Source organism: Aquarana catesbeiana, linkage group LG01 (assembly GCF_042186555.1).
Source record: "Aquarana catesbeiana isolate 2022-GZ linkage group LG01, ASM4218655v1, whole genome shotgun sequence".
NCBI lineage: Eukaryota > Metazoa > Chordata > Amphibia > Anura > Ranidae > Aquarana > Aquarana catesbeiana.
In genome coordinates this window covers 715,484,061-715,501,412 of record NC_133324.1, presented here as the reverse complement: position 1 = coordinate 715,501,412, position 17,352 = coordinate 715,484,061, and positions in this window count along the sequence as shown.

Sequence of the window (17,352 nt, the reverse complement as noted above, 5' to 3'; positions counted from 1 at the left end):
ATTTGATAATAAATTTTCAGTTTTCCTGACAGACTCCATGGCAGCCTACACGTGGGAAATAACTAGCCAGCCCACGTGGGTGGGTATGCTGATCAAAAAAAAAATTTAACTTAACACTTCAACCAACAGGATTCTTAAACCAGAGTTCACAGAAGATAGAGGAGCAGGCTCTATACAGTAATATGACATAAAGGGATTAATGGAGGCCAATGAGGCCACTTTGCAGATGACGTCTGGAGCCACATGCCTGGCTGCTGCCCACGAAGCCGCCATACCCCTGGTCGAATGTGCTGTCACCGCCTCTGGAGGAGCCAAGCCCTTAGCCTTATAAGCCTGCTGAATGGACTGGACGATCCAGGCCGCAATTGTTCTGGTCGAAGCTTGCTTCCCTTTATTACTGAGTGCAAGACAAACAAGTAGTAGGAGCGTCTAAAAGAGGAAGTAGCTTGCAGGTATTCCTTCAGTAATTCACCTACATCCAGAGGATGTGCATTGGTGGACCCTTGAATTCTTAATCTAGGTAGGACAATTTCTCGGTTTTCATGGAACACTGAGGTGACTTTTGGGTTTGAGCCGAGCATAGGGATGAGGACCACCCGGTCCGGGAAGAAAGTCAGAAATGGTTCTTCATGACCCACGGATCCTTTTGGCCAAAGTGACAGCAACTAGGAAGGCAACTTTTGCAGAAAGGTCTTTGACAGAAAGTGGAGCGGACCCTGAAGTACTGCAGACAGACAGTGAGTCAAGGGTAAGGGGAAGATTCCATTTGGGGAATCTCGGTCTTCTTTGGGGCCTGAGTCTTGCTGCCCTATGGAAGAACTGCCGGTTTAGAGGATGAACGGCCCAAAATGTTCCAGAGAAGGCCGACAAGGCCGAGACTTGGACCCCTAGGGAGCTGATGGATAGAGAGAGATCAAGGCTGGATTGTAGGAAACTCAGGATATCCTGAACTCCTGGATCTCTGAAGGATCTGCCTGTAGAGGATGACAATCCTGCAAACTTAGTCCATATTCTTTCATAAACCTTATTGGCGCTCACCTTTCTCGAGCTCATGAGGGTGGAAATCACTCTTGAAGCGCACCCAAGAGATTCCAGCCTCTCCCTCTCAAGAACCAGACCACCAATCTCAATATCGCTGGACAAGGGTGCAGGACTGCACCCTTGTCCAGCAACACTGAGAGAAGGCCTGGCTACAACGGCCCCAGGTGTAATAATTCTTGACTTTGATATTGCATTGGGTTGCAAATAGGACCACTTCAGGAATGACTCCCAAAGACAGAATCCATTTGAACGTCTACGCATGAAGAGACCACTCATTGTTGTCCAACTGTGTGCAAGACAGGAAGTCCGCTTGGACGTTCTGAACTCCGGGGACAAAGACTGCTGAAATGTTGGCCAGAACCCAGGACATGATGGGCTCGACTTCTTATAGCAGGGTGGCACTCTGAGTGCCTCCTTGACTCTTCACATAGGAGACTGCTGTGGTGTTGTCCATTTTCAATAAAACCAACTCCCCTTTGAGGAGATGAGTGAAAAATTGGAGGGCACACCAGGCTGCCCGTAGTTCCACGACATTTGAGCCCAGGTTGTGAAGCCGGGCATCCCACTTGCCTTGAGCAAGTTCTGACTTGCAAAGGACTCCCCACCTGGCACTGCTGGCATCGGTCATGACCGTGACCCATGAGACAGGGGCAATGGAGTGACAGGTGAGCAGATTTCTGCACTGGAGCCAACAGAAGAGATTGTTCCTCATCACTGAGGATATGTTAATGGACTGATTGACGTCCCCTGAATTCCATTGATGAAGGAACCCTGTTTGAAAAGGGCTTGACCTTCAAAGAGACCATTTGACCATGGGGGTCGTAGAGACCCTTGTGCCGATGGTTCTTAGGCACTGTGAGGCCTTCAGGCATAAGGAGCTCAGAGCCCGTGAGATTCTCCCTCGGATGGTTGGAATCTTGTCCAGTGGGAGAGAGATGGTGTTTTCCACCACGTCGAACTGGGCCCCTAAGTATACCAGGCATTGGGCTGGTTCCAGGTGGCTTTTTTTTCAAGTTTAGAAGCCACCCGGTTTCAGACAGTGTGGATATAACTTGCTCCCTGTGGACCAACAGCCGCTCCTTGTCCTGGGATAGTAACAGTGGGTTGTCAAGATAGTGGTACAAGTGTATCCCTTTTGTTCTGATGAGGGCCACCATGGATAGAAGAACTTTCAAAAAGACTCGGGGTGAGGTTGTCAGCCCAAAAGGGAGGCAGGTGAACTGTAGATGTTCTTCCCTGACTTCCCTGAGGTATTTGTGGAATTCTTTTGCCACAGGCACATGAAGATAGGCATCTTTCAAATCGATTGAGAGTAGCCAATCGCCTGGCTGCACTGCTTGTTGGATGGTAGACAAAGTCTCCATTTTGAATCTTTCAGATATTATAAACTTGTTTAGGTAAGTTAAGTCTATCACCGGGCACCATGAACCATTTTTCTTTTGCATAAGGAAGAGAGGGGAGTATACCCCCTGAAACTCTTTGTTTTTTGGAACAGACACCATGGCTCCCTGTTCTATTGGAGAATCCACTTAGGACAGTAACATCTGCTTATTTTCTTCTGACCATGGTAGCAGGGTGGAAATAAATCTGGGGGAGGAGTACTGATGAAGGACCATGCGTGGCCGGTGGACACTGTGTTGATGATCCAGAAATCTGAGATTGAGGCCACCCAGACGTGCCGGAGGAGAAGCAGACACGCCCCCACGTGACCCACCTGGGCGGGCCCAATCTCAATATGACTTAGCTAACTCTCATCCGCTGGACACCTGGCTCTTAGCAGATTTTTGAAAGGAAGTCTGGCCTCTGCTCCAATTTCTTCTGAAATCCTGGCTGGGCCTGTAGGAGCGAGCTTCCCTTGAACACTCAGTACTGCGTCTTCTGCGCTGGGGTTTCTTCTGACCAGGCGCTTATCCTGGGGTAGGAAGCCCGACTTCCCACCCGTGGCTCAGGCTATAGCGATATCCAGCCTGTTACCAAACAACGGGAGCCCTTTAAAGAGAATCCTACACCAGGCCTGCTTAGATGCTGGATCAGCAAGCCAAGGGCGCAACCATAAGGCCCGCTTAGCCGTGACCGAGGATAGCATAGTCGGGGCCAACAGGCAGATAAGGTCGATTGAGGCTTCTCCCAGGAAGGCCATTGCCAGCTTCAATCTCTGAACTGCTGAACCCCTGGCCAGTTCTTCTGAGACACCTCTGAGTACAGAGTCCACATTCTCTGTCCAGGCTTCCATAGCCTTGGACATGGCTGTGAGGGCCAAGGCGGGTTTGCAAGCCATACCAGCTAACCTGTAAATTCTTTTGAGGTCCTGGGCTATTATCCTCTCAAGCCTATCCTTGAAAGATACAGTATCTTCTAAGGGAAGAGTGACGCGTTTAGCCAGTCGCATCAGAGCTGCATCTACAAGGGGAGCGTTTCACTTCCTCTGCCTTGAAGGGGTATAATCTGGAAGTTTTGCTTGACATAGAAGTATTCTTATCTACCTTGCTCCACTCTTCATCGATAATATCTTTCAATTCAGAAAGGAGCGGAAAATTGTAACGCTCCTTTCCCAAATGCATGGAGGAGCAGTCGCAAGGTGCCCACAGTGATCCCCAGTGTGACAGGAGCTTACAGGGATTTCAATATGCCTGCCAAAATGATGTCACCACCATGTCTAGCACGTCTGCATGACTGCCGAGACCCCGGCTGTACTGCGCATGCGCAAAAACCAAGCCTCGGTTTCGTCCCAGAATTGCACATGTGTAGAAGTGCGCCAGGGCCGTGACCCAGAAAACTGAGCCGTGTCCTGGAACACACCTGCTTTCCAGGCACCAAAGAGGGGATAGAAGGGGAAAGGGGAGACAAACACAAGCATAAAAAACAACACTTTCTGCCATGGAAGAACCTTCAGACCTGCCAGTCGATGCGCGCCTGGGCATAGAGAGGCCATCTACACCATTGGACATAGAGGCGTAGAGCCACACACCCACCCATGTCTGGGCCCTGGGCTATCCTGACACCGTTAGAAGATATGCCCAGCATCAACCTCAATCGATTGGACGTCCGTAAACGTAAGTGCATTGTTTGTAGGTCCAATGAGGAGGACAAAAAAAAAGAATGCAGTCTCTAGCAGTGAGCTCAAATTTATGGGAGTGGGGTCCTATAGCATTGGAGAGGAGGTGGGGTTAACCCATATTAGGCTGCCATGGAGTCTGTCAGGAAACAGTTGTTTCCTATTGGGATAAAGGCTTTACATAAATAAATAAAAGCTGACAGCACCCCTGTCAGTGTTAAATGGTTTGTCTCATCTATGTAACCGATACATTCTGCTGGGGAGTTTATGCTTTGAGAAACAACAGATCTACTGGCATGATTACCAGATGAAAATGGAAGAAAGAAAGCCTAAATAAGAAATGAATGCATCACATCTAAAAATTGGTAAGCTGCAATATAATAAAGGTTTAATACATGGCAAAAGAATCTCTGAGCACTATTGGTTAGCAAAAGATTAAGCACAGCACATAAAGTTTCAGGCATGCCATTTCTCTTTGAAATCCCACACAGAGCCATTTGACAAAGAAAAAAAATATGAATGCATTCCAACGAAACAATGGATGATTAAGTTTTACTGCCCCAGACAACAACTGTACTTTCCACAGTTAATAAATAATTAAAGCACAGTGCTTCTGTTATAGTGTTAGATTGTTGTCTGGGAAATCTTTTCACAGCATATCAGTGCTTTCAGGACCAGAAGAATTTCCTCATCTAAGGCTGTGATCCTCTAAACCAGAAATTGTACTTCCATATTCCAAGCTCAATAAAGCCAGTTGCCAAATTCTTAATGTGTTTGTAAAGGCAGAATTTAATTTTTACCTTTAAAAAAAACCTTCTGCATGCAGCTTCTCCACAGCCCCCCCCCCCACACACACACACACACACACAAACACACACACACACACACACACACAGATACATACCCGAGCCTGATCTGAATCCAGTGAAGTGTACTTGAGCTGAGGCTCTGCTGGGTCTCTCTCACTCCTGATTGGCTCAGATATAGAGCCAGTGAAGAGGGAGCAAAGGGAGGGGCCGAGTCCCGCTCTGTGTGTCTTAAGGACCTAGGCTTGCTATGGTGGCCCTCATCGGGGGGAGGGGTTGGAGCCTATTGGAGTGCTGGTGGGGGGCCCCAGAAGAGGAGGATCGAGGCTGCTCTGTACAAAACCATTGCACAGAGCAGGTAAGTATAACATGTTTGTTATTGTAAGAAAAATAAATCAAGGCTTTATAAACACTCTAATGCCCCTCTACTGCCTGCATATTCTCACACATTCCCCCCTCCCCCTTAACTAATCGCTGCCATTAAAAATACAACATACGCCTATTTTACTCATTTACGGTCATGGGATTCTCAAATCACAAGTCTTAATCCTTCTTCTGTGTACAGTAATTGGGGTCCTTATTTTGGGTGTATACATCACTGCTAACATGATGTGAACCCTTCTCAGGTTCAGAAGAGGACTCTCAGTGATAGGAATCTCCCTACACCAGGAAACAGCAAAGGTATTGGAACCAGATGGAGGACCTAGGTGGGTAAAATTTAGTTTGATATGTATTGTGACATTATGAAAGGTGAGGCGATTTGCAGAGAACTAAGGTGGAATCCGGTCCGGATTTTACCAGCCACATTGCGGTCCACTTGTGTCCACCAAAAACATAAATTTAATTTATTGAGATTTTATGTGATAGACCAACACAAAACGGCACATAATTGTGAAGTGGAAGGAAAATGATAAATGGTTTTCAACATTTTTTACAAATAAGTATGTGAAAAGTGTGGCGTTTTTGGTTGTGACATGACAAAATGTGTAAAATTTCAAGGGGTGTGAATACTTTTTCAAGGCCCTGTAAATAAAGCATGACTGGAGCAAAGAATTGCTCTTGGCCTGGGACTCAGGAAGCCATACCTGAGAGAAAGCTACTGATGTGATGTCTACTTTGTAAGAGACAGAAAAAAGGTTTGCATTGTCTTTGTTTTGTGGGTGACTCGGAGAAGCCCTTCACCTGTGAGGCAGGATCCTAAACTGTTTAGGTTAGTGCCTGCATGGCGAGGATCTATTTCCTGTTGTGTTTATTTGATTTTCATGCAACCTTTTAACCACTTCAGCCCCGGAAGATTTGGCTGCTCAATGACCAGGCCATTTTTTGCGATACAGCACTGCGTCACTTTAACTGACAATTGAGCGGTCGTGCGATGATGTACCCAAATAAAATTTACGTCCTTTTTTTCCAAAAATAGAGCTTTCTTTTGGTGGTATTTGATCACCTCTGCGGTTTTTATTTTTTGCGCTATAAACAAAATAAGTGCGACAATTTTGAAAAAAACACAGTGGGGTTGATTTACTAAAGGCAAATCCACTTTGCACTGCAAGTGCACTTGAAAGTGCAGTGGCTGTAGATCTGAGGGGAATATCTGAAATAAGGGGAAGCTCTGCTGATTTTATCATCCAATCATGTGCAAGCTAAAATGCTGTTCTTTTTTCCTTGCATGTCCCCCACAGATCTACAGCGACTGCAATTTCACTGCACTTGTAGTGCAAAGTGGATTTGCCTTTAGTAAATAACCCCCAATATCTTTTACTTGTTGCTATAATAAATATCCCACATTTTTTTTTCAAAAAAACTAATTTTTTTCCTCAGTTTAGGCCGATATGTATTCTTCTACATAATTTTGGTAATTAAAAAAAAAATCGCAATAAACGTATATTGATTGGTTTGCGCAACAGTTATAGTGTCTACAAAATAGGGGATAGATTTATGGAATTTTTTTTTTTTTTTACTACTAATGGCGGCGATCTGCGATTTTCATTGGGACTGCAATATTGCGGCGGACAAATTTGACACTTTTGACACATTTTTTGGGACCATTGACAATTATACAGTGATCAGTGCTTTAAAAATACATTGATTACTGTATAAATGTCACTGGCAAGGAAGGGGTTAACACTAGGGGGCGATCAAAGGGTTAACTGTGTTCCCTAGGTGTGTTCTAACTGCAGGGGGATGGGACTGTCTAGGAGGAGAGAGAGATTAGTGTTCATACTTAGTATGAACACACGATTTGTCTCCTCTCCCCTGAGAAAACCCAGATTTGTGTGTTTGCACACACAGATCCCAGTTCTCGTTCTGTCACGAGCGATTGCGGTGCCCGGAGGTCATCGCGCCCACTGGGCACTCGCATCAGCTCTGGGTACACGCTGCAGGCACGTGCCCCTAGTGGCCAAAAGGAAAAGTGACGATTTGCCCAACCGAGCCAACCTGCCGCAGTAAAACTGCGGTGGCTGGTCCGGAAGTGGTTAAAAAAAAAAGCTGGCTCTAAGTCAGATTTTAAGAAAACCTACCATTTGGACTACCCTTTTTCCCAGGGAAGGTAATCCCCATTGAACTAACCCACAGTATTTAAAAACAAAATCCAAGGAAGGGGTGACAGGTCAGTCTGAGAAGTGGTGGGTAAGGGGGCTAAGCCTCACTCAGAGATTGGCTTTAATAGACCACTGGGGGACCCTCTGTAAGGAGTGTGGATAGAAATACTCTACCTGTGGAAAGTGAACTGGTAAGGGGTGTGAGTGAACCAGTTCACTCATAAGTAGTAATAATCAGGTATATATATTATCAATCTCTAATGATATTTAAACAATAATGGGATGTAATGACAGATGCTTGTACTTGCTAACTTTGGCACCAAAAGTGACGATCCAAGCTGAGTTAACCTTCAATTGGAGCTTTAAGCAAAGCATTCTTTTCTATTTTGGGTAGTGGGAGAGGGTTTAATTGTTAATACTGACCGTATTCATATTCCTGGTGACTTGTGTGGTGCTCTCTCGTCCCCCCTACTTTCCTGCGGCCTGTCAGGTTGCGTGCTCAGATAAGGGTCTGGTATGGATTTTGGGGGGGACCCCTACGCCATTTTCAAAAAAAAATTTGGTGCAGGGTTCCCCTTAAAATCCATACCAGACCTGAAGGGCCTGGTAATGGACTGGGGGGGACCCATGCTGTTTTTTTCAATGAGTTTATTCTATAGTGCCAAGACCCAACAATACATTACAGCCGTGATCAGTTTTAAATTACTTTTTTCCTTTAGAAATGTCAGTTTGCTGTGGTATTTTTTTAAACACTGGAAATCTGCACCACTTTACAGGCATACTATAAACACCCCGCAGGCACGATATTTAAAGGAATATTTTATTTTTATTGTTTCACTTTAAGCATTATTAAAATTACTGCTCCCAAAAAAAGAGCGTTTTTTAATTTTTTTTTTACATTGATACTTGTCCCCTGGGGCAGGTCCCAGGTCCCCAAACACTTTTTATGACAATACCTTGCATATAAGCCTTTAAAATGAGCACTTTTGATTTTTTATGTTCGTGTCCTATAGACTTTAACGGTGTTCATGAGTTCATCCGAATGTTTTGCTTGTTTGCATACTGGTGTGAACCGAACCGGGGGGGGGGGGGGTTGGGTTGTTTAGCTCATCCTTACTGTACATGTTACAAAAGGTGAACTTATTCTTTATAAAAGCACAGGTCTGTAGTACTTATGTTGCTTACATTTTAGTTTAAGTGGCTTTGTGAACTAAAACAAAGCATGAAACAATGTTTTCAATTTTTTTTTCATCTTTTCCTGAGCAGTTAATTATGTTTGCCTGACTTGCAAATAGTAATATTTTCATTAGGTTTTCCACTTCTTATGCTTGTGCTGCTTGGTTCTGCATGAAAGTCAAGATCAGAATTGTAATTTCCAGATTATGATTTAAATGTAAGACATTTCATTTCTTCTTTGATTCTTCCCCTGAGTCTTCTTCAATCTTGTTTCAGCATTTTTTATCCTTGAATAGATGGAGGAAAGTAAAATTTTAGCTTAACTGTCCTAATCATTCTGATTAAATAAAGGTTATGAAAAAGTTAAGAGTTCTGTGCCATTTAAAAGTATTGCTAAAAATATTACCATAATGAAAGATAGGATGTAAATAATCTCAAAGTATCAAATGGGTCAAACAGCTTAAGGCATACGCATATCAATTCATATATCACAGTACTGGATGAATCCTCTGCATTAATCCCTACACAAAACATTTGATTCAGCATTAAAATGTTGGGATGTCTGAACAAACAAAGCATTTAAAATGTATGTTAGGGCAAATTGCAAAAAAAAACAAAGTACATCTCCGCAATACGTGTCACCCTTATTAAAAGCAATGCAAGTACAGAGAAATACCTGTTGATTTTTCAGAAACTCAGTGTGCCTCTTCACATGCATGATGTACATTGATTCATTTGCCAGCACAACAGTGGTGGCACCTTCACTCTTAAGAGTGTGCCCCCATTCTGTAGGAAAAAGGCCCTTGGGGGGCTATGCCAATAGGAACTAAGCACCTGGGAGCTGTCATTGCAAACAAATATCCCCAGATTGGCGAAGGAGTAATAAAAGCTGTTTTTCATTAGAGGAAAAGGGTAAAAGAAAAAAAAATAATATTGAAAAATGCTTTAGAGGGGAAGATGGGGGTTTGGGGATAACTTTGGGTAATGGCTGGACATATACTTTAATAAAACAAATACTTTCCTCTATGGTATAGCTGCATAGCTCCTTACTCATTCACACTTTCATTGTGCATAAACTTGTTATCATTGGGGATTAGTTGGATGTTCAATTCAAGGCAGATTTAGCAAAATTTACTGAAGTTCAAGAGCAGAATTTGAACCTCATCAAAGCCATTGGGAGCTGAATGCTAAAAACCAGTAATGGCCATTTTCTATAATTAATTCTTTATTAAACATTTTTCTCTTATTACAATAAACATTTACATGGCTCATCTCCCCAAGACAGAGGACAATATTCAATATCCTGGTTTATATATACACGCCAACAACAGGGATGGCTCCCTCTACACCCCCTCCCCCCATACCCTAAAAAAAGAGAAGAAAAGAGAAAAAAAAAACAGTTTTATAATAGTGCTATAAATATAATTTAAGATCTTCCAATATTGTACTGTAACGAGCCCCTTGCTCGCTCGATTCCACTCTCCTGACACTCCTCTGCTGCTATAGAATCATATTGCAGATCTGATTGTTTGGTCATCCAATGCTCCGGGATTAGAACTACAGCTATGTGCCGTTCTAACCCAGTTGTGACAGCTCAGAACAAACACCAGGCAGGCTGTATGTAAGTTCAACCAGGAATCTCTTTTATTTCAAAAGACAGGCTCTTTTATACACTAAAAGTGGAGGTGCATACCTCCGGCTCATATTACTCTGAACATACACCTGTGACCAGAAACCTAATTAACATGGGCGAATTAACTAATCCCTTTAGACAGCCTAGATGACTCAGGCATGACCTTTAGGCCAGACTGGCTGTCTTGTAGTTCAGAAAACACAATCAACATAGACTCTTCTTCACACAATAGCAGAGTTAATTAACCCAAACAACAATGGGGATCTAATGACTTTTAGATCCCATACTAGAGACTTATTTACAATACACATTCTAGCAGGCAACAGACAGACAGGTGCTGTTATTGACATCAGCATCTCCTAACAGTATTTGTCCTAGCATTATGAATCAGCCACTATTTCTAATATGGCAAATCCAGGGTCCCCAGAGTCTGTGTGTCCTGGGGGACCAGGACCCGAATCCACAGTAATACCACCTCAAGGGTCCCCAGGCATACAGCTCACAAAGAGCACCGTTCCCCCAAATGCCAGGGCCCACGATCGAACGGCAAGAGGCTAGCATTCAGTCCCCTCCAAAAGTCTCTCTCCCGGCTAGGTCTGTCACATGTACTCTGTATACATTGTTGACTTAATACGTGTTAAAGGAGAGAGGGAAAAAAAATTTGAAAGAAAGGGAAAAGACCTTCTTTCAAGTGCTGTGCTCTGTATGTGTCATTAACTTATTACACATGAAAGAAAGTAAAACCAAACACTCCAATTTTATGAAAGTGTTATAAAACTTATTTAAATTATTCAAATATTAGTGCTCTATATATATTATTGACCTGTTATGTGTGAAAAAAAAGGGGGGGGGTGATGGGGGGGTAAAAATTTTTGAATTATTTTGTAATGGCCATTTTCTAAGACAAGAGGAACTATTAAACAAATGGCATGTGGGGATGGGTACTGCCCTTAGAAACATGCACCAAAACAAAAACAATTTCTTAATAATTCCACTTGCGAAGGGACAGCAATTTTAATAATGTTTAAAGTGAAATATTAACCAGTTCCGGTTCTGGGCAGGGGCATGCATCCAGCACGCTCTGTGATTACTGTTTCCTTCAGACACAGCTGATCACAGGTCGCTGTTTATTACATTTAAATTACAAAAATAGACATGAATATTAAAACCAATACAGTGTATATATAAAAGATATACTGCATATAGGATGGATCCTACCCTGCATGCACTTTAAACCCTACTAGTAGTACATATGGTCCGACATTCAAATAAATAGAAAATGGAAAAACAACTTCCCAAATACAGATTACAGTTATGAATGTAGGCGAAAAAGTTGTGGGTTGAGTTGCAGGTGCGGTAGGTATTTCACTTTATACGCTCTTTATACGCTCGACATGTTGCGCGTCTGAATAACGCTTCTTCAGGAGCTAGAGATAGTTCTACTGAATATATATGAAAAATATATAGCAATAAATATATATACACTATAAACAAAAAATATTATTAGAATAGAATATACATGAAATGTAGAATAAAGAGTGAAATAAATTCCAACCAATTGTGGTGATGCCGTGAAGAAAACCCCATAAAGGAAAATGGTCAACCGGGGGCCAATGGTACAACTCGATAACTGGGGAGGCCATTTATTTGGTATATGTGGTACATATATATATATATATATATATATATATATATATATATATATATATATGTGAATATCATTAAAGGTAATCTATTGTATATTAAACATGGACTCCTAGTGCCTCCCAGTCTCCTTAAAGGTATTACAGGTAACCAATTGCTCCAGGGAAGTTAGTAAAGTTATTAGAGCAAATATAAGATATTTTAAAAGGAGGCGAGGCAAGTCCATTAAAAAACAGTTTGAGGGGCGTGGCCTGGCTTCAGAGGAAGATGGCAGCATAACCTGTGAGCTCCCGCTGACATTTCTGACGAAAACCAAAGGTTTATCACACCACACGATCCCGTATATCATGGGGACCTCTTCCTGCAGCTCTTCCGCCTCCCGCTCTAGGTCTCCGCGCGGCCAGATGGACAGGATCAGCCACAATATCCCAGAGATGTTCCAGACACAGGCCAGCATTATGGCGCCCGGCCGCGGCTCGTTTCAGTCAGCAGGCCTAACGACAGGACCCAGCCTGCAGATCTCCTCAGAAGACGGCGGGGTTGTTCTCACTCCACATCTACAACCTAGCCTACAGGATCTACGCTCGGTGGCAACCGATATCAAAGAGACCCTCACAGCAGCACTAACAGATGCAATCACAGACCTCAAAATTGATATTCAATCGGTCGCTGGCAGGGTACAGGACATAGAAAAAGTTACTGCGTCTCACACATCCGTACTGCGCCGCTCATGTGAAGTCCTTGACACCCACACTTTACAGCTAAGGGACCTTAATCGCCACATGGAGGATTTGGACAATCGTGGCAGACGCCATAACCTCTGCATACGTGACTTGCCGGAATCGATTGACGCAACCCACCTACAAGCTGAAGTGACAAGCTTATTCAACACTTTATTGGAGAGACACCCCCACTACGCCAATAGGCATGGAACGCATACATCGCGCCCTTCGCCCACGAGGCAGAGATTCAGATCCACCTCGTGATGTGGTCTGCTTTGTCATTGATTTCCAGCTGAAAGAGGAAATCTTACGCAGAGCTCGCAATGTGAACCCGCTGACTCATAAAGGCACAAACATTCGAATGTTCCAAGACCTGTGGAACATCATGCTCCAACGCCGAAGAGAACTGCGCCCCCTCCTGGAAGTCCTGCGTAACAAGGAGATTCCATACAGATGGAAATTCCTCTTCGCCTTGTCAGCTTCTAACCAAGGCCGAACAGCATTTCTCAGAGTGCCGGAAGATCTACGCCACTTCTGTGATACAATGGAGATCCCCTACACAGAAGTTCCCGATTGGTACGCGGAGTTTCGTCCCCCTACGAAGAAAAATGCCCTAACCAACAATGAACCCATGGAGACCCAGGACCAACGCTTCAGGAGAAGACGTTCACCGTCTGACACCCGGGCTCACTACTCAGCTCCGGACCCGAACCACGGATCCAGCCCAACTAAAGTGCCGCAACCTAGGAGAGCACGTCATCGTGACCATTGAAAGACGAAGATGGATCACACTAAACTCAGCTAAGTTAATACGCATGTTCTCCAGTACTCCCATTGCTTTTACTGTTTCCCTCCTTCTACACTGACTTGCTTGATCTTTACCATATTAAATGGTCCTACCTGGGATTCTGACCTCTTTACCTTACCATCGTAAAACACAATGTTATGCCTCTCACAGTCTCTATGCCTGCACGCACGGATCACACTGTACATTACAACTGTAAACGTCACAGCCCAGATCTTTTTAAACCGCAAATGCTGAATTCTGATTAGACTATAGTTGGACCAATCCTTTATTCCATTATTGCCATTTGAAGAAGAAAGCTTCCACTCCAGCAACTAACCTACAACACTTGGTTATTTTCATTTCTCATTTTTCCTTTCCTTATTTTTCTACATATTCCCCCCGCCTAATCCCCTCCCCTCTCTCTTTTATTATGATTATACGTGTGTATATGTGTGTGTATGTATGTAACTGTACGTTTATGCAAATATATGCGGATAAGCATGTTTCTATGTATAGATGTACGTATGTATCTATGGGTATGAGTACATAGATATATAGGTATGTTTGGGTATGTATGAATACATGGATGCACATGTATACAATGTGGTTTAATAAATACAGGCAGGGTCATTGACAATAACCAATATTACAACTCGAATGTTAATATCACGAAACAAACCCAGAGGCTCCCAACACCCATACGTGCCCCACGCTGGACCATGCACAGATATACTGGCATATTCTAATAGATGGATACATCATATATCCCAATATACCCATAACGCTCGTCTGCTCTGAGGTTTGGACCAGGAGAACTTCACAGCAAACGTGTTTAAAAGCCCTCCTATCGAACCCATCTATTGCCTCCTCTAACTGAATCCACTCACCCACTGCTACAGCAAGCGGTGAACACTGCCAGCACTAGAGCGTATACACGCTACATGATCCAACATAGTTTCATAAGTGAGACCAATACGCCTCCCATCCTTTTCCCAGATAGGAACAACAACGAATTGGGAGGAATAGTCAAACGCATCTCATGTCATTCTTATGAGACATACGTATACTCAATATTTCAATGTTAATTTTCCAAGTTTATTACTATATTGTTTCTTAAGGCATTTAGTTATAACCTGTTGTTACCTCTACTGAGTTTATTGTAAAGGTATGTTTCGTGGTTTTGTTTTCCCTAGAGAACCCGAACTATATCCTCTAGCAATACATACATAGTGCCAAAGACAGTAGAATACTTTCTCACTCGCAGAAATATAACTTGTCCCTTACAGGGACTACCATCCTATCCTACTGTATAAGATCACCTCATTCCTAGAACCTATCAAATGATTGTTCACTCACATGGTCTCCACGATACACCACAACTTGAGGTCTATAACTCCCTGTCCACCTCTTTACATATACAATTGCCTTCCTCTCTGTCGGCGGGTAGCAACCCCTCCTTAGATCTCACTACCTTCTGCCAACTCTGGTTACTCCCCACTCAGTGGATATTAAGAACATTCATACCGAGCTATACTTCTATTTTCACTGCCCACCACTGAACCTCTCCGGTCATACCTGGATACGGTTGTATAGTATCCTTGGATTAGCGAGCAGGCTCTTGCTTTCCCTCCTGAAAAAAAAAAAAAAAAAACGCCTATACTCATAGGCTCTTCCACCACTCTCACACGGATACCCCCCTACTGAACTCCATACACAAGCATTTCCCCTTCCCTTTCCCCATGCACCTTTCCCTTACCATATTTCACCACACTTCACACAGACAAACTCCACTTATCTTTCTCCTAGACCTATTCCTCCTCCTCAGTAGTGCCTCCATTTTACCACATCAAATAACTATATCTACTCTTTCATACATTGAGACCTGTCCCTTTTCCTTACAATGTCACAAAAGACACACAAACTGAACAAATCTTCAACCAAGATCGTTTCTTTAAACACACGGGGCCTTAATCTCCCAGAAAAACACTCCCAGCTGCTACTAGACATGCACAGAAACAAAGCAGACATCATCTTCCTTCAGGAGACACACTTTAGAACAGACTCCACCCCTAAACTTTCCAACCCATGATTTCCAACATTCCTTCAAGCAACTAATCGCACCGCAAAAACCAAGGGGGTATCTATCCTCTTTGAGAAACATTGTAAGTTTCAAATTAATGACGCATGCATCAACGAGGAAGCACGATACATATTTGTAAAAGGCACTTTAGAGGGCAAACAAATCACTCTTGCCAATATATACGCTCCCAATTCAGGCCAAGTCTCATTTTTCAGATCCAGATTGCAAAAACTCGCTACATTCCAAGATGGCCTTCTTGTTCTTGGTGGAGACTTTAATGTCCCTCTTAACCCTCTACACGATACATCGACAGGCACCTCCTCCATGCCGTACAAAGCACTCCAGGCAATTAAAACACAAATACAAGAGTTGTCGTTACACGACTCGTGGCGTACACTTCACCCAAATGTGAAGGACTACACGTTCTATTCGGCCCCACACAACAGACATTCCAGACTTGACTACCTCTTCTTGTCACAAAGAGAATTACCATTGCTCAACACTGCCACCGTTGACCCTATGTACCTTTCGGATTACCACCCCATATCCATGACTCTGGAACTTACGGACAGCCCGCCCAGAACCCATATTTGGCGCCTTGATCCCTCCCTTCTCACGGACAATGCCATCACACTTCGCATACATGAACGCCTTGCTTTATACTTCCAAGAGAATGATTCACCAGACATATCTCCTATGATGAGATGGGAGGCACATAAAAGTACTATACGTGGAGAACTCATTGCGATATCGAGCAATAGAAGAAAAGAAAAGCATGCTCACATAGCAAAACTGACCACTCGTATACAAGAACTAGAACTTGCGCAAAAAACATCCCAAGCATTAGGGACACTCCCTGACCTGACCCAAGCAAGACATGATCTTCTAGAAACACTAAACAAACAAACAAAGAAAAACTACATACTGTCCCAAAAAGTGTTTTACGAGTATGGCAACAAGTCCGGTAAGCTCCTGGCAAGAGCTCTTCGAGCAAAGAAAGCATCCATGACCATCCACTCCCTCACTGACGTGAAGGGTCATAAAATAGCATCAAACGACCAAATAGCAGACCAGTTTGTTCAATATTATACCCGACTCTACAACTTACACCTCACTAGCCCACAAATGGACGTAATCAGTAAAAAGTAATCAGAGATTTCTTCGGACAATACAGCCCAGAACCCCTATCTGATGAGATAGCTAACGACCTAGAGATTCCAATTTCACCCATAGAATTAAACACAGTTCTTAAGCAACTGAAATCTGGGAAGAGCCCCGGACCGGACGGCTTGATGACGGGATACTATAAAACATTCATGGACACTCTTAAACCTCACTTCCTGACCGCATTCAACTCCCTTTCTTCCAAAAACCCCCCTCCACGGGACCTTCTGACAGCACACATCACAGTGATTCCTAAGTCACTAGTGACTAATTACCGCCCAATCTCATTGCTAAATGTAGACCTCAAAATATTTGCCAAGATTCTAGCTAATCATCTCCTGCCTTTACTGCCTGACCTCATCTCTTTAGATCAGGTGGGATTTATACCCTGAAGAGAGGCAAGAGACAACACAATCAAGGCTATTAACATACATAAATGGATGACCTCCTTCCAAAAGCAAGGGTTCTTCCTCTCCCTGGATGCGGAGAAGGCATTCAACAGGGTGGCATGGGACTACATGTCCGAAGTGCTAAAAATGATTGGTTTGGGAAATCGCATGATGCAGTTCATTATGGCTCTTTACGCCTTCCCAACCACAAGGGTACGGGTTAATGGTTGTCTGTCGAATGCCTTCTCCATATCCAATGGGACCCGCCAAGGATGTCCGCTTTCACCCTTAATATTTGTCCTTACTTTAGAACCA